The sequence below is a fragment of the Macrosteles quadrilineatus genome, unplaced genomic scaffold (genome assembly GCF_028750875.1).
Source record: "Macrosteles quadrilineatus isolate MER2022 unplaced genomic scaffold, UCM_ALF_1.0 Scaffold_5__1_contigs__length_97177068, whole genome shotgun sequence".
Classification (NCBI taxonomy): domain Eukaryota; kingdom Metazoa; phylum Arthropoda; class Insecta; order Hemiptera; family Cicadellidae; genus Macrosteles; species Macrosteles quadrilineatus.
In genome coordinates, this window is record NW_026542598.1 from 61,555,314 (window position 1) to 61,577,747 (window position 22,434).

Sequence of the window (22,434 nt, forward strand, 5' to 3'; positions counted from 1 at the left end):
TCAGTTAGAGGCTTGTCGCAGCGACAACCGACATGTCGTCAGCTACATGCAGTGCGAGGTGGTGTCTTTGGCGACGAAATCAAAATGCCATTCTGCTGGATTGATCGCTCGCCGGGAATTAATGATGTTGTGTCATTCCAATACATATTATATCAGGAAGTGTAACGTTGTTGCTGAAAAACACAGTAATATTTATGAAAGTGAAAATTTTGCTTTTTAAGTTTTAAATGATTGGGTTTATTATAGTGTAATCTATTATCTATTATATTATTAAAGTTATACAATCAAATTTTATGTAAACGGTTAAGGCCATTTATCAAATAAAAATATAGACATATGGCACATTAAAAAGAAGCTTAGAGTGTGTAGATTTGCCGAAAAGTATTGATATGAACGAATTTCCTAAGGGCTCTGCCCCACAGGCTGATTTCCAAAGGGCTACGCCTGGCATGCTTCCAAATTTTAAATGATTTAATTTAATTTAGTTAACGAAACAGCTGGTCAGTACAATGCACTGGTGTTTGTTTATTTACTCGAAAAATATGTTTGTATTGATTGATGAGGGTTATGTTTGGTTTTAGAAAGGTTGTATATAAGTTTTTTTTGTATTGCTCACAGTTTCATTTTGTAATTTATATAGTAAGCTACATTTACATGTAAAGAGGCTTGACTAAAATTGAAGAATTAAGGTCATTTATGAAGCATCAATATGAAGCAATTGATGCTATTGCTACAGTAAGGTATGTTGTTCTTTTGGATCTATCAACATTAAAAGTAGGTGTTTGAAAGTAAGTAGGTTTACACTTTTAAATTAGTTTATATTTTCAAACTAAATCATAGAGTTGCTGTATTTTAAAACACACATCATCACCACTTTAATAGCTCTCTAGGTCACATTTTCTTCCCGTTGCAAAGCACGGGTATAGCAGCTTGTATTACCAATCGGAAAACTTTTAGCTATTTCAAATGCAAGTCCTGAATAAGATGTATTTTTTTTCTCTTAAACTCTAAGGTGAAAAAATATCAAACTCGATTATAAGGTTAGTACTTTACTCTGAATAATACTCTGAAAATCCACTTAGAAACTAAAAAGCTTCGTTTATAGTGTTTTAAGTTTATACAAACTTGACACGTATTTCAATTGTTTACTCTCTACTTGACAAAAATATAAATTATTTTGTTGATTACTGTTGTTGTTGTATAAAGATTTAAAAAGTTAAAAGAGTAATTTTAATGTTTTACAGTGAAATCAACTAGGTTGCCTGCGTTATACAATTAGTCGTCCGAACAAACATTGATAAGTACTTTATTTTTTTACAAAGTACCAAGTTACATTTGAATACTCGAGTAGTTCCCATCATCAGATGCGCTCAAAATGATCTAAAAACAAGATATTTGTAGAAACTCTTCACTTGAACCGTAAGAAATTATGTCAGTTATAATTTTGTATTACTAACTTATTTATTTAAAGATAAAACCTAACCTAATCTGATTATAACGAATATTTACATTTCTTACTTATAGTTAAATCGGAAATACAATATTTTTTTCCCGGTTTTAACCTATAAGACCAGCACACAATAATCAATTATGTCCCAGCATGACGTCACAACCTGGTGGTTCGGAACCCACTGTTAAATGTTATTCAATTACCCATGGTAAATCTGTTTACAAACCCATTTGACCATTGAAATATTATTTCACAAAAGAGTTTCATTATGAACAAACACAACTTAGTTACAATCAAACACAATGCAAGATGCTGGACACTAATATGGCTAAGCACTCCAGCCCGGGGTTTACGGTCAAATCGTATTGTTGGCCCAGATGCTCATGTAGACGCCTTTGTACAAACCCCGACTCCAAGACTTCCGCTACTATAAGTGCACACTGTACTCGGGCTTTGTCCAACAGTGTTCAATTGTAACGAATCATAATAATCTTTTTGAAGATAATTCGGGGTTGCCTAAGTAATTATTTGTGTCATGAATTAGTTTTAAAAAAATGGTGAGTTATTTACATATATTATGTCGAATTGAAAATGGGGTGTATGGTAGGAAATAACTGGTGACTTATACTGTTTTGAGATGCTAAGTAGGTATATTTAACAGGCATATTAAGGTGTACTTCACCCGAATAAGAAGAGAATACTGTAGTAGAAAAGGAGGCCGAACACCTTATTAAAGTGTAGATTTAATTTTACTCTTTGCTGGATAGGAAATATTTTTCAACACTTTAAAGACTAACTTTAACTTTTTAAAGGATAAGAAATATCCCCATGAATCTTGTTCTTTAAAAACGAATTTAAATTTAAAATAAATTCACAACGTAAATGCTATTGCAATATTCAGAAAATCCTCACCCAGTTTTTACAGAACGATATCAAGAAATCTGTTAACAGCTTCTTACAAAGATAATTTCCGGGTGCAAGCGAGATCCACCCTAAACCTGAAGGGAAATACTCCTAAATGAATGAGAGTTTGGAGTTGAAACGATACTACATCTGCCGTCGAGCAACGGTCCCGACAATTTACCTAATTAATTACAATCCCTGCTCATGTTTGTTTTATTGACGATCAAGTAAACATATTTAATAAACAGATCAAGTTGAGTGTGTAATCTGTGAATGTGCGATTAATCTTATCGATATAGTAATTACATTTTTCCATCTTGTTATATTTGTTTCTATCCGTTTTAGGAGGTTGTTTTATATTATTTTTTACAGTATGTGCTAATATGTAGTAAAAAAACTTGTTACAGTGGTGTAGCTTTTTATAATGTATACTCAACACGCTTTTTTAAGTTAGAGAGAAAAATAAATTCAATTATGTACATACTATTCCAATAGATGACTTGTATGTTAAAGCTGAAAATGCTATTATGTAGTATGTCCTATATTGTACGTAAAATGTTAACTGAGAATTGCCATGTTTGAACTATTGTTTAAATTCATTTAAAAGTTCTTGAAATTAAATATACAATTTAAAGGATGTGGAGACTTTTAAAATGTTAATAAATATTGATCTACAATTTTCCACCGTATGGAATCTTTACCTAATCATTTTTCGCCTTTAAGTCAACTTAAGTTCAAAATAAGTGAATAGATTTACCATATAATATGAGAAAAATGTTATAAATCTGCATGTATACACACGGTTTTTTGACATTGATGCATACACTCATTTAACATGTATTAGAAATATAAATTCCATCAACATCTTTGAAATGTAATGCAAAATACCTGTCCCCATGTGGAAGATAACAAACAATACTAATCAACTTATATTATTTGTTTAGGAAAATATTTTATTGTTAAAATACTATTGGACTTCACACGATCATAATAAGTCATTAACGCCGTAATTAGTTACGAATTTTGTATATATTATACTAAAAATATTTAAGGCAGTAATAGAGGAATGTAGGAGGGAAAGGTGTTACCGGAAGAGAGGCAGACAGGAAATTTACTTTGTAGTTGAGTTCCCTCGGGACAAGGGTTGTATCCCGTGACTTAGGCGGGATGATCCACTGATATCAGCTGTGTGGTTGTGACGTCACGCTGATATCAGCACAGTAGCGTAGAGCTGATAGTAGATGTGTCTCCGTACAGAGCGCTCTATCAGCATCTATTAATGTCGTGCAGCTATTGTTGGTCTAGGCACAACGATTATAATGATAATAAGTAATTAATTTTAAGGTTGCGATTCCAAAGATTTTTGGGCTGACGATATCGTATCGTCCATTGATATGGTAATTTTCCTTAGTAAAACAATCATAATGAAATATCCCCGCCGCATCACTAAGTAAAATTCAGTTTACCTGGCAGAATTTCTAAAATAATAATTCTACTAAAATATCTCCTTAAAATTTTCAAATTTATTTCCTATTTCATAAACATTAACTGTAATGAGTACTGAAGTTTGCTGCTACAGGGAAGGTAATAAGGCATGTCTTTTATTTAAATGTTTAAAGAAATTTGTTTGGGGTTAAAGAATGGGGAACCCCAATACATTAATACTTGCGAAAACTCCCCATACAACCCCGTTCTCATAGTGCATGCTGGTCCGCAAACTCGTTCGAATAAACAACACGTTTGTACCAAATTTTATCCAAAACAGAAATAATCTATTCGTATTAACTCGCTACTGACACATACATATATAATAAATACATATGCATTTTAACGAATTCTGTTTTTTTCTTTTAAGGACATAAAAACGAACAATTAAATCGGTCCCGGGCCCTACCATGAAACGTACGGTAATAGCTCATTCCCTATATGCAAAATTCGCAACAAAAAATTCTTGATTACACATTATGGTTTGTGTGTCACTATCGAAGGAAGCTATGAATTAAATACAGCCGCTTTAGAGAATATGAACGGCTAATTTTAGAAGATGATCATCATTTACCCAATAATCTTAAGACACCTGGGTTCACTTTGCCTTTATTGACAAAGTCTGTAAGATCAGGCCAATAACACCTGGATGGTTACGTAAATTATGTAACAAATAAGTAAATACTGTATTGAAATTATTGTTAGGAATTACAAAATATCATTATTAAAATGTAAATATTAATAACTTTATTTTATACTTAGTAGTGTAGTAAATAATACCAAATACACTGTATAAAATTTACTGTATCCTCGATTTCAATAAAATTATCAATTAATAAATTAATAACAACATAGCTATTGGTACAGTTGTCAAGAAATAATTTTTGGTTTCGTTCTCACATTATTACTTTTAAATGCATTCTTAACGTTGTAATGTTTATATTAATGTTGATGTAAACTCAGTAAGATTTTTTTATTAATTAAATAGAACTAAATATTAAGTTTGAAAGTTAATAAAGTTTAATAATGTCTATTACACCATGTTTATGGTCTATTTAACTTTATGGAAATATAGCAAAACCAATACAAACGTCCTTAATATCACAATCCGTTGTGTATTAAATATCATAATTAATCAATAACGAGATTCGCTTCGACCTAGTTCACACGCATGGTTTCCCATCATGTGAACGGTCTGATCCTTAGTTCGACCTATCGATCGGATCAATAAACTCGTTTCGTTCTGCAATTATTTAATTAATTTAATTGATTGTAATTATTGTTGCGTGCCCTGTATCTTTGGGAACAGAAAGTGCGTCTTGTTTGCTTTTATTGTATGGTGCTTTGCAATATCTAAACTAAATTCTTTATGGATTTACCTAACATAATATAAATTTACTATTTAATTTTTTCAGAGATTAGAGGTAATTTAAAAGAGTTGAGGTAATTTCAATTAAACTTCGATGGCGTCTGAATACTCATGTTAAGCGATGTTTTCTTTCCAAACAGCGTTAAACCATACAGTTTTAGCATTCGTGGCGTTTAAAGTTTAAATTCTAGACTTTAAGCCCGCAAACCTTGTAAAATATTTAATAAACATCGTCGATCTAGGCCTATAATACAAATGATTAGCTCAGCAAGGTTTATCCTACGTTAAAATATTAATTTTGAGAAAATATTACATTGATAGTCAAAGAAATAAATTCCAAAGATATGATCAATTTTAGAACAAATTGTAATAGTAATTTTAATAACAGCAACGAGATACATTAATGAAATTTTAACACAAACCTTTTTAATTTATTTCTTCCGTTTGTGTATCATGCTTAGAACACTGAATCACATTATTGACGTGGAAGACGAAATGTAAAATGGCACATATAATATTTATTATCTACATTCCACACAATAGAAATGCAGATTCCCTTCTACGTCCAGCATTGTGGCGATATTCACGCCATCTATCTGCGCCTACAATGGCAGCCACGGGCATTTTGATTGTACCCACTGCTTATTGTTTTCCTTCTCTCTATATACAATTTTACTTTCTCCCCAGATTAAATACGACACGCTAGTCGTCGCGTCATCTTTCTGGGCAGAGAGTATGGGAATTTGCGAGTTACACGGTTATTTAAGTAATTTTGTCTTATTTACATCAACGTTGTTTTCACGTAAAATTCTAACCCTTTGCCTAGACGTACATCCTTTAGACTAAGCATTTACAATAATTTAATTTCACATTTTTAATTACATGTAAGACATGTATTTTTAAGGGGGAAATTACTATCCGAGTATATGCAGCACAGTAAACATATTTTGGTACTTTCCTGTTAAAGGGAACATTCATTATTATCGATGATTTTTTTCTATATATATTGATGTTTTTGTTTTCCGATCCATTACAAATTGACAACAACTAACTGATCTTGGTTAGGCTAAAATAGTCTATTATATGGATCAAGAAATGAAACTGTTCTAAGCTAACATAACATAACCAACCAAACTTGATATACCATTTAAAAATTCCGTTTGGGTTTGAATATAAAACGCAAGTTATAAACACGGAATTTTTAAATGTTACAGCAAGTTTGGTTAGTTATGTTAGGTTTTTTTAGAACAGTTTCATTTCATTAATGTTTGTTGATACTGAACAATATTTTTCGTAGTTGTCAGCTGATATGTTTCAATTTGTTAACATCAATATATCGAGAAAAAAATCATCGATAATAATGAATGTCCCCTTTAACAGGAAAGTACCCATATTTTAAATACAGTACAATGTCATATTTAAAACTGTATTCCTCTGTGGGTGTCTTGTAAAGACTATTTCGCAATGATAAAATATTATTATTAAATTACAATAGAAGTAGGCTACTGCTATGCTACTGCTATTGACTTCATAACGTTATCAATGGTGTAAAGACAATAATTGTACAATGTTTGTCCAACTAAAATGCATCAAATAGCTTAAAAGACAAAAGTAGGAAACGTGGCTCTTTTGTAGACTGTATTTTTACACAAAAAAAGTAGACAACGAAATGGAAATACAAATTCGAAATGTGTATGTTCACTATCACTATTTAATTAAACAACAGTATTGTTAGTCCAGTTATATTTTGTATTAATTATAAAAGTTAGAGCAATATTTTCCCAATAAGAGATGGTGTCCACGGACGCGGTAGGGCAGTACCAGCATACTACAGGCTGTCAAAGCAGACACATTGATTACTGACCAATGAAGTCCGCCGCCGACCGCAATGCATGTATATTTGATCATCGGTCCGACGGTTTGCGCAGTATTAATATTGCACACACAGTTATGTTGTTTTTTAACAGTTCAGGTTTAATCATTTTTTTACTGCAACACATTCCAATACCCTATAGACATCTTTGACGTTTCACCTCTATCCCTAATTCAATATTCAAGTTTAGATAAAAAAATATAATTAGTTAGAGTTTTAGTATTTTTTATGAGTTATCTCCCTACAAGCTTATGACGTCATACTCCCTCCCCTACTGTTAATCTCACTTATTGTACACTACAAGCCACTCCAACTACGTTGTGTTTATCTGACGATTGTACTTGCTTCTACCAACATCAGGGGTAGTTATCAGTAAATGTTGTTGTGTTCTAAGCTCTCTCTCCCCACCCCTACAGTCGTATGACGTCATACTCCCTCCCCTACTGTTGTTACTCTCACTCATTGTACACTACAAGCTACTCCAACTAAGTTGTGTTTATCTGACGATTTTACTTGCCTCTACCAATATCAGGGGTAGTTATCAGTAAATGTTGTTGTGTTCTAAGCTCTCCCTCTCTCCTCACCCCTACAGTCGTATGACGTCATACCCCCTCCCCTACTGTTGTTGCTCTCACTCATTGTTAAAAGCCACTCCAACTACGTTGTGTTTATCTGACGATTGTACTTGCCTCTACCAACATTAGGGGTAGTTATCAGTAAATGTTGTTGTGATCTAAGCTCTCTCTCTCCTCACCCCTACAGTCGTATGTCGTCATACCCCCTCCCCTACTGTTGTTACTCTCACTCATTGTTAAAAGCCACTCCAACTACGTTGTGTTTATCTGATGATTGTACTTGCCTCTACCAACATCAGGGGTAATCAGTAAATGTTGTTGTGTTCTAAGCTCTCTCTCCCCACCCCTACAGTCATATGACGTCATACTCCCTCCCCTACTGTTGTTACTCTCAATCATTGAACTGTACAAGCCACTCCAACTACGTTGTGTTTATCTGACGATTTTACTTGACTCTACCAACTTCAGGGGTAGTTATCAGTAAATGTTGTTGTGTTCTAAGCTCTCTCTCTCCCCACCCCTACAGTCGTATGACGTCATTACCTTTCCCCTACTGTTGTTACTCTCACTCATTGTACACTACAAGCCACTCAAACTACGTTGTGTTAATCTGACGATTGTACTTGCCTCTACCAACTTCAGGGGTAGTTATCAGTAAATGTTGTTGTGTTCTAAGCTCTCTCTCCCCACCCCTACAGTCGTATGACGTCATACTCCCCCCTCTACTGTTGTTACTCTCACTCATTGTACTGTACGCTACAAGCCCCTCCAACTACGTTTTGTTTATCTGACGATTGTTTTTATCTTCGGTGGGTAATTATTAGTTGTCGCTGATATCTTGCATAATCCATCGGTGTATTGTATTAAGCGTTCAAAGATTTATTTTCATAAGTTATTGTCTATAATAAAACTTTATGTAAGCAATTTAATTTTTCAAAGTGTGAATGTGATGAATCTTTCGTTGCTTATTGGTTTTGTATTAGATTTTTTGTGAATTTCAGTATAATGTCAATACGGCATATTTTTAAACAGTATTTGAAACCATAATTTTTACAAAAATGGCAGTTCATAGACAAATTTTAGGCAATAAACAACGATACATTCGTGTATGTGGGGGTGCGCTATATTTGACTAGTTGACTGTTTTGAACTTTTATTTTGGAGTTGAACATTATCCAAATGAGAATATAGTACTGTACCAATAGAACTTTCTTCACCTCTCACACTTCATCTCCGATCAGCTGTTTTACTCAGATACATTGGCATATCGCACATAAACATGTGACGAGTTGTTTGGCGGACGGCGCGGCGGCGGCGCTTGCTAAACGAGGATATCCCGTGACGTCACATTTCCACTTCCGGTCACCGGAAACTGGCGATCAGCTGACTACACCTGACTGATCAATGCATCTTGATCTGCATGTCTTCAGGTGTCAACGAAGACAGTATGATTGTTATATAATGTTGGTGTTATACGAACCGATTATTTACAGGTTTTTAATATTTAGAATTTTTCATTTATATAATAATAATTGATCAACTACATTATTTAGTAACAATTTTTTTTTTAATTTCCATTTATATTTTTTATTGTATTTATATTGTATTAGACCCACACATATATTTTATATATCCTAGTTTGTACATATTAATCTACGTTACTACGTTTCGCACTTATCTGTGGTTTCGCTACAGCGCTTACTTGATTCATTCCTGGCAAAATTCAAGCTAATTTACAAAAGAAAATTTAACCAAAATAAAGATGCCTTATCCAAAGTCATCAAAACCCCGGCTGTAGGCAAAACTTCTTGAACAATTATATTTCAATTTTTAAAATTAGTAAAGACAACCGAATAAACTAAGCTTACATTATTTTGCTTAGTTATCCTTGACTTCAAACAAGCTCCTTATTCTAAACTTCCTTCTAGACAATATCGGGTGTCATACAATTTTCTGTTTCGACTGCTCATGCCTAAATCCAATAGGCTTATAACTATATCAACTTTTCCTCCTCTGGTTCAATTCAAGGACTCAAGATCTCACAGCTACTACTCTCGACACTCTTCAATATATTGTACAACAAGTATCGTAATCGTTTCATATTGTATGAGCAAACGTTTAAAATGCCAACTCCATACATCAGGATTAAACAACACTCACATCACTGAGGACTTTTACCCTACTTGAGATCCTATAGCCACTTAACCCCTCGGTTAGTCCACACTATACACTGTATTGTATTGTATAACAACTCTGAGGTGAAGACATATGACTGCGACCTGTTGCTTATATTGTGATTAATTATAAACTCACCTCACAACATCTGGCCATGATGAGACTCGTGTTTGAAAGGTTAATCGTGGTGACGTCATCGTTGCACCATGCTGTTCAAGGTTTATGCTTATAAGCTGTCGATGCTGATAGTTTACAAGGTATTGTGTTTATGGATTTATATTGTTTGAGAAATATTTTAAACCTCTATAAAGCAGTGTTGAAGATTGTAAGTTTTTTTATCGACTAAAGATGGTTTGAATATCATGCTGTTTTAGGAAGACCAATTATTAATGAATGATTTCTCTTTATTTCGTAAAGGACTTCGAACCACAAATGGACATTGAATAAAATATTACACACAGGAAACTAGTTTCGACACAAAAATGGTCCCATGCTCAGGATATACGCAGAATTAATTAAAAACAAAATACTGCTTCCTGCACAAGAAGTTTCGGTGACTAGGTCATAGTCGTTGTCCTTGTCAAATTTTCGGGTTTCCCCAAACTTACAAAATATTATTCAAACTGATTCATTTTTAAATTACTGTATTCCTCGTTACGCTATATCATACACAAAGTGAAAATTGCACTATTAAAGAACGTAAAAAACTAGGAAAAATATGTTTAGTTACAACACTCCCCTATACATTACCTGTACGTGAAAACGCTCTTAAAATTTAACTTTAAAAAGCATGAGATGCTACTCATTCAAAGGCAATGGTACTGTATAGAGTACAGCGTGTACAGCACTACAGTATTTGTTTGCACCTGCCATCTTCAAGACCATCCCCGTCCATCTAATACAATTACATGTTGAGTGAAGTGTTGGGTGTTCCGCAGCGATGTTGACGGTAAACTTGAGATCAATGTTATTCAGAAGTCGTCCGTAGAGCTAACTCAATAAACTTCTGGCCACAGTATTTGTCCGATGTTTTTGTGGACTTGAGAAATTCCCCGTTGGTTTGACGAAGCTTAATGCGAGATTATAAAAGTTTAATTGCACAAGTTTTCGTGTTGAATTTTTCCAGTATGTCTTTCTGTATTTGACTTCTGTGTGAGAAGTTTTATTATTTTGCACCAAGTTTAAATTAAAATGTAGTTGTGAAGTTTGGTTTTGTTGGATTGTGAAACAGCATTTTATGTTATGTTAATTTTATTCAGTATGCAGTCCTTGTTGTATTCACTTCTATGACTTTTTCTAACAGAGTATATTTGACAATTCTGCTGGGTTAGTAAAATGAGTGGCCTTTGTCGAATTTCGCACGTATATTATTACACGAAATATATTTGGACAATGCATCGAAATTAATTACTGTTTTTGAAGCTATTTATACATGGGCCGTCTGCATAATAACTCGTCATGTTTAATATAATTACTTACATCTATAAAAATCTTCTATCTAACACTGTAATAAGGATAAAAAATATATATTTTTAGGGTTTTCAAATATTTGTGTACACTTGTAGCATCTTACAACTGCTAGTGCGCATACATACCTCAGAAAATTTTAAATTTAGTTTCGTGGTCACGTAAATAAATGTTCCCAGCATCACCGATCATATTTGCTTTAAAATATCAATGGTGTGTACCAAGTTAGTTTTGTACATTTCCTGCCATACATGGAGATATACATGGTTTTGTTATCCGGTCATTCTAAAGTAATCGACACTAATTATGTATTTCGACATAATACCTTATTATTTCAGATACAGTATTATTTACGTTGGCGTTTGAAACTTTCATAATAATTACCTGTGTTCTTCAGTTTTATAACACGTTGGTTTAAAAACTAGTAAATAATTCTTTACGGATCGGCCTCGGTAAAAGCAAGACGAGTTGTAAATGTTAAACCTTTTATCTCGATAAAACAGTTTGTTTTCACAGGTCTTTGATCGCCTCCGAGTCTGGAACGTTTTTCACGGTCAAAGAACCCTCGGGATGTTTGGAGAGAGGCCATATGGTCGGGGAATGCCGAGATCAGGCTTAAATTGGCTGAATGAGAGATTCGGTTGAGACAATTAATTTAACTTTCAGCCTGTGAGTGATTGGTCGCGATAAGAGGCTTGTCAGATGTCCGCGCAATGTGAGGAATGTGCGGGTCGGGTTGAGGAGGGATCGTCGTGTCCATGGTCAGTGGAGTAGTTTGAACCACACAGGCACAACTCCGAAACTCACCTTGCATATCTTCAACAGAGAGCCTTGTCAGGCATGTGAGGAATGTGTGGGTCGGGTTGAGGAGGGATCGTCGTGTCCATGGTCAGTGTAGTAGTCACAGGCACAACTCCGAAACTCACCTGGCATATCTCCGACAGGTAGCCTTGTCAGACATGAAGGAATGTGCGGGTCGGGTCGAGGAGGGATAGTCGTGTCCATGGTCAGTGTAGTAGTCACAGGCACAACTCCGAAACTCACCTGGCATATCTCCGACAGGTAGCCTTGTCAGACATGAAGGAATGTGCGGGTCGGGTCGAGGAGGGATAGTCGTGTCCATGGTCATTGGAGTAGTATGAACCACTGAACATCACAGGCACAACTCCGAAGCTCACCTGGCATATATGAGACATCGATTCAGATAGCCTAGCAGAGGTCTTAAAATAATTTTTTGAATTTATGGGTCAATTTGTGGGTTAAATCTGTGTCACCTAAGCTAAAAGTAAGATTTTTCTAATTTTTAAAGGGACATCTTTTACCTTGCATTCGCTCGTCCACATCGGCCACAATGGTACCGTATCAGGATTCGATCCCACGACATCGTTGCCTTGGACCCCAAGTCGTGGCGTTACCGCCACCAACTCGCCATACTTATCAACAACATATATAATAATAAAATTTGTTATGTTTATAACCTTTCACGAAGATTTAAAATATGTTTCTTTTTCAGGTAATGTGGGGTTCTATTCGATTGACGATTGATGAGTTCACCTCTGTAAGTAAGTTTGAAGTTCAGTAATGAAAATTGTTACAAGTTTCATTAATATAGGTTTCCGGAGTTTTTCTATGTGACAAAAGCCAATTTTCAACAAGAAATACCCTTTTCATATTTTAGTAAGTTAAACTACATCATTCTTAGACAAAATTTAAAATTGTGAATATTTTTTATAAAATTCAATCAAAACTGCATATCCAAGAATTGATTACTTCCCCCAATATAAGGGCTGTTATCAGTTTGATGTAGTAGTGTAATGAAGCTACAGACGACAGTGGCGCTTGGCGCTCTCAGTAATGATATTCTACGATATTTCTGCGTCACTCGCCATCAAACTTCTGTCAGTCAATTAATTACAAGTTGAGGCACCTCTACTATCATCCGTTCGTTACTTTTACTAACTATTTAACTTTCGTTTTAATTTTTTGAGTTTGAGAATTGTTTACTCTCATGTCAATTTTTTATGTTAGAAGAATTCGCAGTTACAAATTTTTTATTTGTGTTATTTTTAATCTCAGAAAATTAATTTTAGTGATATTTTGCATTAGAATTGCCCAGTAAACTTATTGGTGACACAGTGTCAATTATTGGGAGCTTTTGAGGCAATTAAACATATGTGTAAAATCTCTCATTGACAATTTGTTAGGAGTACTGTATGTTATTTGTAAAAGAACGTAAAACTTGTTAATGTAGGAGACTTTGCCTACGTCAAAATAAATCATTTTCTCTAATTATAATTAAAAAAATTGGAATTGAAATCCTACTCAAGAAAATGTTTGTCTGAGTATAGAGTTTATGGGTATTATAAAAACTATGGACTTTAAATGTGGCAATAACTAATTGTTAGCAGAAATTTAAATAGATACTGCTTATCTATTTGTATAAATAGCTTATTCCCTATATGGAAAATTCACTAAAATAAGCATAACAAAATTGTTCATCAGTACCACTATAATATGTTAGGGAAAATGTGGAAATTGTATTTTACTACAAAAACACGGTTATTTTAGATGCCTACTCAATAGGCAATGCCGTACAATCGACGTGCAAATCCCCCCCCTTCAATTAATATTATCCCTAATATTCTAAAATTTTACCTAACTCTTCTATCAAATTTCTAACCCACATTCCTTACCACAGCTGACAGTTTAAATAACAACTCCTGCATGTAGCGTGAGCCCGGCAGATATTTTCTCCATGAGGCCAGAGTATGACGAGGTATGCAACGCCGACACTGTTATTATACAGAGACATACATTATAACAGAGCGTTGGTGGAGTACACATTACGGTAGCACTAGAGCATTGTTATTCACCATATTGTACTCTGTGCCGGCGAAAAGAGCGTTAACTGTATTGCGACACGCAGACTGCATCAACCACTGGCGGCTTTGTATGGTGCTTTTTAGGGTTGTTTTATCTACATTCGCCTGCAACTGCCTATTATGGTGTAATTTGTTTATGTATTCAGTTGGTAGGCAGTTGTCGAGTAGGTTTTAGTTTCGTGCTGAGTTGCATGGACTTAATTGTCGTGGTAGTACATGTATTTTTGATCCTGTATGGAACGAACTTTTTCAAGTAAGGTTTTAAAATATACTACATAAATGATATGTAACTTTGAAAACTGGTTTTTACCAACTGAAAGAGGCGCAACCAATTAAAGGAAAAACTGTATCGATTATATTTTTGCACGTAAACTATTTAACTAAGATCAAGCTGGTCTAGTGGTAAAGCACGGGACTTTGGTCCCCGATGTCTCGGCTTCAAATCCTGCCATAGCCAAAGACTCTACCTAGTGATAATATTGTGACCCACGAACGCATGCTTCTGTGCAAAACGGCTACGAGCTAGTGTCGCGTAGTTTTGTAACAGGACATACAACATGTAAATATCACAACACTAATATTTAGTATTTGTTCAGGTGTATACATTGATAATTTATAACCGCAATCAAAAATACTGTTAAAATATTTTTACACTTGCACTGTGCTCAAACATAGTATCGTTAGTTCGTATAAACCTGCTAAATTGTGGTCAATTTCAAATGAGCTCTCCAATCGTACATCATTCGTCTATTGGGTCCAATGATGCATGGAGCTTTCCAATTGATCCATATATTGTAACATCTCCAACAAGTTTATTACCTTGTTTTTGGACATTGTAAAAACATACCTTCGAATTTTTTCACTTCAATTACTAATGGCAGTTTACCTATTAAAGAACCTAATTTAATCTCTTGAATTTGATTAAACTAAACGTTATTGAAACAATTGACGGATAAATACTTTCAGAATTCTTGTGTATTGCGTGCTAAAAATAACCATGATAAATGTTGCATAGTGGTAAGGTAAGTGCAAAACGGTATACAGGCCCAACAAATATAAGTATTTATACAACAATAAGAGTGTTAGGGCCCTAGTCCCTAAATAAATGCTGTATTAGACATAAACCACTATTAAATACAGCTTTTTAAAATAATAACTCAAGCAAATTGTTTAAAAGCTATCTCAGCAATTGTTTTTATGTGTGACTCTTAATCTTAACAAAACATATAGTAAATGGTTGGTTGGTAACACTTAATTTGTAAAAAGTTCAAAATCAGCAAAAATCTAAAAACTTTGTTAGATTTTCTGACTTGGGCAAGTTTTTAAGAAAAACACTACTGTACTTCATAAAAAATTGACTCAAACAAAACTAATGTAAAACTGTAGATACAAAGGAAAATGACGTTGTTCAATGAAAAATGGGAGATTATATATAATTTGCATCTTACTTCACCTAAAGTAGGTAAACAGAGTCTGGTTCAGTGTGAAAGTAGTGATTAAGAAATGATTGTTGGTTGGTAGCAATGTATAATTTGGTGCCTACACTTCTTGTACAAACGACATAACTGCCTTCACTTTATCGTCCATTGCATTGTAATAATACGTAATTGGCTGCTGTGTAGGTATAATAAACGGTTAATGAATGTTCCTGTTTAAGTATAGATATTGTTGTAAGATGGGGTTTTCTTAAGTAAGATACAATCGAATCCACTCTTTGCGAGTCATTTATTGGCATTCCTAAACTTTGTCAGAGATGGTCAGTGTTATTTTTAAACAGATTATTGTGTTTAATTAAAGTTAAGACGATTCCGTCCTGGTATTTTATTTAACTGGCACTTTGTGGGTATTCAATTGTCAATTTTTATTATTAACAAAACTAGTTCATTACAAGTACCGTACTTAGCCGAGAGCTGCAAAAAGGGCAGTATTATTTTCCAGTAAACTTAGGTTTGGGTCCATTTTTTAATTTTTATCGGTGACATTGACTCGTTTCTTTTTACAACAGTACAGATCGTGACTGGAGTAGCAGTGAAATCAGTATTTAACGATTCAATTTAAATTTGAAAAACTTTACTTGAAGTTTAATATATTAACAATTCTAAGTACAGAAGACTCATAATTTGTAATATTTCCTTTAACAATTACGTAGTATTTTAAGAAAACACCGTTCATAGGTATAGTGAATTGATCTTTCCACAATATTAGAAACACACATTTAAATTTGTAATCAGTTTTAAACAATCTATTTATTTCGGTCCGATTCCTCGATCTCTGTGCCCGCATCATTGTCGCTGGGGTGATTCTACATAAATTCCACAATTGACCCAATGACGTAGTCAGTCACCCGCCCTCATATGTTAGAAGGTCAACTGTGCGTGATAAGTGGGTCTTAAACAGCCCACTCTCATCTTGGACCACTTAATATACAGTAATTCATGTTCGGAAGGAACAGATTAAATAATGATGCGAACGTTTCAATGGTCACACTCTATTAAAGTGTAGTCATAACGTTAAACAGAGATTGTGGTGAAAGAAAAAAAAAATGCTCAAAATATTTCTAACAACAGATTTTAAAATAATTTCAAGTTTCCTCTTCATACGATAGTAGGCATAAATGTACACTTTAAACAATGTCCTATAATCCTCACGAATTCAATCAAAGTTTCGCTGTGTCAATCATCAAAAAACCTTAATCAGAATCAGAAATGCTTCATTCATGATTTATCAGATTTATAAATACAGAATGGCGTCAATTACTTAATATTTAGAAATATTTTTACAACATATTAATTGAAAGAAAAGTATGAGTTATATTTGAATAGTTCTCAAAATAAACAACTAACCTTTCTAAAATATTGTTGGAGTTACAACAAATTGCTTGGTTAAATTTGTATATACCAACACCCATGTGCATATAGTGGAAGTAGGCTATCATTCAAAACTACATTATAGGCCTACTGTATTGTATAATATAAGATAGTTCAATAGAGACAATATACAAGAGCACTTTGCTTATTGACAAGCTAAAAGATCCTATATTATAAAGTACTTAAATATTCCGATCAATACATTTATAAAGTATTTATCGATCTATATCGACAACAGAATAATATGCTGAGTAAACATTGTATCTATTTTCCTCATTACAAACTTAGAACATGGGGTAAATTATACAAAGACACAACAGAATATCAATTATTCACATAGAGTGACAAAAGTCTCGACACGATTACACCATTGTAGAAGATCTCGGCGATGTTGCCCAGACATATACAAATACACGGTAGGTGTCGACGCGTCGTGTGCTCAGTTCCGGTCCATTACGTCTCCCGTGACGTCACGGGTATTTATTTCCGCTCCTCGGCCTATATATAGCGCGTCGTCAGTGCGGCTGCGGCTGGCCGTATGTCGCGACAGCGTCTGTGTGGGGGCGGTGTTGACCCAGTGGGCACCCGTGCCAGAAAACGTTTCTGCCCTCTTAACCTCCTGTAAACAAGCCCGGTAAATACAGCAGCTGCCAAGTGTATGTGGAAAGCGAGTTGGTTAATTTTACTACCTTTATCGTTGTGTTATATTTTGTTTATTAATAGATTTTTTTTTTATTTATATAAAAGCCTTGGACATATTACTCTCTGTGTGTGTCTTTCAGGGATTTAAGTAAACTCTTAACTTTGCAGTTTTATATAAAAAAGGTTAGTTCATATGTTCCAAAATACAGTACTCAAAAATCAATTTATTTAACAAAACTAGTTGCAACAAAGTCCAAATTACGAAAACGGTTGTCCTAGTTAGCAAGTGTATTATAAAAAGAGAAAATAATAATTGCAAGATAAAATTACAAAAAATAAAAATCTGTTTTAGGTGTGTCAAGATATGTATACGATGATAATGCGAGATCAAAATTGAATAGTTATAAAACTCCATTAAATTATGTATTTGATACCACAACAATGTTTCAAACTTTTGTTTGGAATTGAGCATGTAACTGATGACAATTGTATTTCTTTCTAACTTAATAATAATAACTAGTTCAAACTGATTGAAACCCGTAGGTACACTTGCAATGTTTTTTTATTTTATAAAAAAAATATATCACGGACAACAACAACGCTGAGCTAGCACTGTGTAATTGAGGTACAGTGGAACCTCAATAACAAGTCATCTTTGAAAAACAGTGTCATTTTTAGATACCCTATAATTTATTTTACCCCTAATCACATGTTATTGCACAACTCGATAAGAAGTCAACCTTGATAACAAGTCTTATTTAATAATCCCCATGAGAGTCTTGTTATCGAGGTTCTACAGTAAAACGGAAATCAACCAACTCAAAGGTTACACGGGCGCTTGTTGTAGTTATCTAACAATCTAACTATAAATTAACTGATAGTTACTCGTGCAGGGAGGGCCCGATGTCAGGTAGGGTTTATTTCAACACTTACTTGAGACATAAAACTTAACGATGCTTTGTACCAACAGTAAATGCGATGGGCTGGAGGCTGGAGGCGAACGTATTGCTTGTTCACACGGAGTTGCAGATGTATCTGTCATTAGATGTAGATATTCACGATACGTATGATGACGTATGTGTAAATGCTTGTGTGTCATTTATGCATCATAAATTTATGTCATCCAATCATATGAGTTATTGGTGTTATCGAAAAATTAAAAAAATCCTCAATTAATTTTGAGAGGAAACGCTTCTTTCTTAGAAGAATTGTCTAAATAAGGAGGCCGTAATTTGTGTATTTAGAAACATTTTGTAGTATTTACTCAACCCCGTTGCAAAAATAAGCTAGGAATTATTCAGTTATTGCTCTTTTCAAATACCTACAATGATTTTGAGGCTCACAATCTGTTAGTGAGTAACCAATAATTTGGAACAGTTTCGTCCTCTGAGATAATTTTGATCGAGCAATTTACATTGTTTACATACAATGCCTGTTGCAATCAGAGGCTTTCAAGAGGGAAAAAAGCGTGACAGAAGCGACAAAACGACATGAGCTATCTCGGTCTTAGACGACGTAAATTGAGCAGCACTTGGATAAATCGTAGCCATTTATACAGGACGTTATCGCATCTGAACCACCTGGGTGCCGTGCCTAATCGATGCCGCACTGTCCGCTCCACATTCAGTTGGCAAAAAGAAGTACACTGTATACAATGTGTAGTTTACGTTGTGTATATGACTTGAGTAATTTACACAGGGCATTATCGCATCTGAACCACCTGGGTGCCATGCCTAATCGATGCCGTGCTGTCCGCTCCACATTCAGTTGGCAAAAAGAAGTATACTGTATACAGTTTTTATGTCTACAATGTGTATACAGTACCACTTGGGTCATATATACAGGACATTATCGCATCTGAACCACCTGGGTGCCATGCCTAATCGATGCCGCTCTGTCCGCTCCACATTCAGTTGGCGTTGAAATAGGTACTGCAGTAATATTTATTTTTACATCCTTAAGATCCAGCTAAGTGATTTCATACTTAGGGTTTCGAGAAATTAGGAGCGAACATTGAGGACAGTGAACAAGCGTAAATTCTACGCTAGCGCTAGATAATCTAGGATGTGGGTGGACGAAGCTACCTTAAACATAAACTTTATACAACGAACTCAACTGTAAAGTGTAAATGTTAGCAAAAAATTAACCGTCTGATGTTTTTGGGATCAATATACCTTCTTAATATATCTACTACTGCTTGGTATTCGATCACTTGGCGCGTCACTCTTATACGTGTTCTGAAGTGTATTGTTCTCAAAAAATTGAAAGCTAGTTTTCATGCACTAAAAAGTTATTAGCGAACTTGAACAAGTTTCCACTTTTAAGTTATCCTCATTCCTTTGCAAGTGGTTTATACAAATTTTACTTCTAGCTTTGCAATTACTATTTCTCCCAGATATTAATTTAATTTTATAAACACCACCTAATTTTCTGAATTTCAAGCCACTCGAACATCTTCGTGTAGGAAAGTAAAGAACACAAACACACATTTGCAACCAAAGCTTGTTTGTCCTAAGTGAGAGGTTCTGGGATACACTGTTACCAGTGTGAGCCACAGGGCCATGGGAATTGGCTGAACTGTCTGCATCCTTTATTGCATTCCCACACTATTTATGCAATAAACTAACCTAATGCAGCACACTTCCCTCGTGTTTTTGTCTCGGAAATAGCGGGAACTTCCTATATCTTACTAAGTGTTTATGATGAGGCTTTAGAGACAGAAGAGAAAAAAGTAGAGAGAAAAGTAAGAGTATGAAAAGTACATTTGATTTTACTATTTTAAACTATAGTTACTTTTATGTATACTAGTTTATAATCGATTAGTTAAGTTAAGACAAAAATGTTATCATTAGATTAGCAAGTTGGTTCATGTAAGTAATTAATTAAGTATGTAAATAATTTTTTTAAATTTTCTTGGCAATAATACGCAATACATATAAGCCTTATTCAGCGTTTTTCTTAAGACACCCACATTTGGTTAATATGTACATATGACGTTGGAAATGCTTATTCTTTGATTTTACTAAGCTACAATGTAATATCTTAATTTTTTTAATAAAAAAAATTCCAAATGAAAATTTAATTCTCCCAATTAAATTAAAATTAAATTTGTTTTTTCTAAATTAATTTTTTCTTTTTTTTAATATATTTTTTTTCAATTAATTTTCAGGTTTGTTAAAAATCCTATTTTAAGTGTTTAAAAATTGTATGTTTTTTTTCGTAATATACTCCAAAGAATATTGTTCGCTTCTAATACTTCAAATGGTAATCGTACTTGTTCTACTTTCAGGTAAGAGTGCTGCAGACGATTAAATCTATTGAAAATGGATGAGCTGGCGACAATGTTTAGGTATGCTTCTGTCTAATATAATATAAGTGACTTGAACGTCGTTCTTAATATTTTACCACCTTTAAAAGTGACAACCTATCTATAATTTGTAAAATATTAACTCATTGCTTGTTTTTTTAGATTATAATCACATATTAAAGCACGTTGTGAATTTTGTCCTCAAATCCTATAAAAATTGTCGAATATAACTGTACATGAAACCCATCATAATTCGTCAAACCAGATACAGCATATAAAGTCAATGGTTCTACCAACCCAACACCAAAAAATCTCGTAGGCCTTGATGTGCTCAACCCGATGTATTTTTACCCTCTCCCTCATCCCTGTCTAATCACCGTATTTCACGCGGGCCGATACACCACTAGGGAAGCGTGCGTTTTACGCTTTAATAACGTTATCTTTATTAGCTGATGAAGTAATTATATTACCGTCCGCATGCCGCCACAATAACCGTGTCAATAAATGTCATTCTACGTAGCGTTAATGCAGCTTCTCCGTCCTATCAGGCAATACGGGTCTCTCGGGCGTTGTGTGGAGTTTAATTTTACTTTAGTACTTTTGTGATCGGAATTGTGTATAGTGATGCATAGGGCCTCGTAAATGAACTGAAGCGATATCGTATGAGAGTCGCCACAGCCGATACGTTGCCGGGTTCGATCACTGGCATTTGAAGATGTTTTTTATGTCAATTAAATATTATAAAACTTGACGAGCACGATTTTAATGGTTGTTGGCTTTACAAATAGCAATTATTGGATGGGTTTGGAGCTGTAGAACTGTATTTTATTTATTGACGGTTTGAATAGTCAACAGTGTCAAATGATGTAAGCTTAGCTTTTATTGCATAACGTAATGCGATTTAAGGAAATGTTTATGTTTTGGCCAAATGAAACGAATTATGGTTCTCGCAAAAGCGTTTCGTTTTATTCACTAAAAGAGTTACAATTTCGATTTCATAATATAATGAGTTACGCTTGCTTTAACTATCTTTCAGACAACTACAATACGAGTATTAGATACGATTTTGAATCAAGGTGTAAATTTTAAGTTCATTCACCCCTGGGGGGGGGGGTTAGGAGATGCACCGCAGCGCATATAGCAAACCTGCAACGGAAGTGGACAACGGTAACCGGAAATGGAGATAATTGCCGGCACCACGGCGTCCCACATTTGGTTTGTTTCGATCAGATGCAGCTATTACAGCTCTCCTGGATTTCTTCTCAACCGTCTAGGATGTTGCCAAATTGGTTCATGCGTTATTGACCAAACCATCCAATAAAAAACGTTTCAGAATTATTTTATGTCTTTTGTGTGGTTTGTTTTGATATTATTCGTATTGTTTTCAATTACGTTGTATATTGAAACTGTGTTTTTATTATTTATATGATAACTTATTCC

The 22,434-nt window shown here is 34.3% G+C and overlaps 1 protein-coding gene across 1 annotated transcript in view; it reads left to right on the plus strand.

The window, feature by feature from the left end:
• Window positions 1-22,434, plus strand: part of LOC128993875 (Krueppel-like factor 6) — a 488,263-nt gene that overhangs the window by 195,999 nt on the left and 269,830 nt on the right. The window lies entirely within an intron of this gene.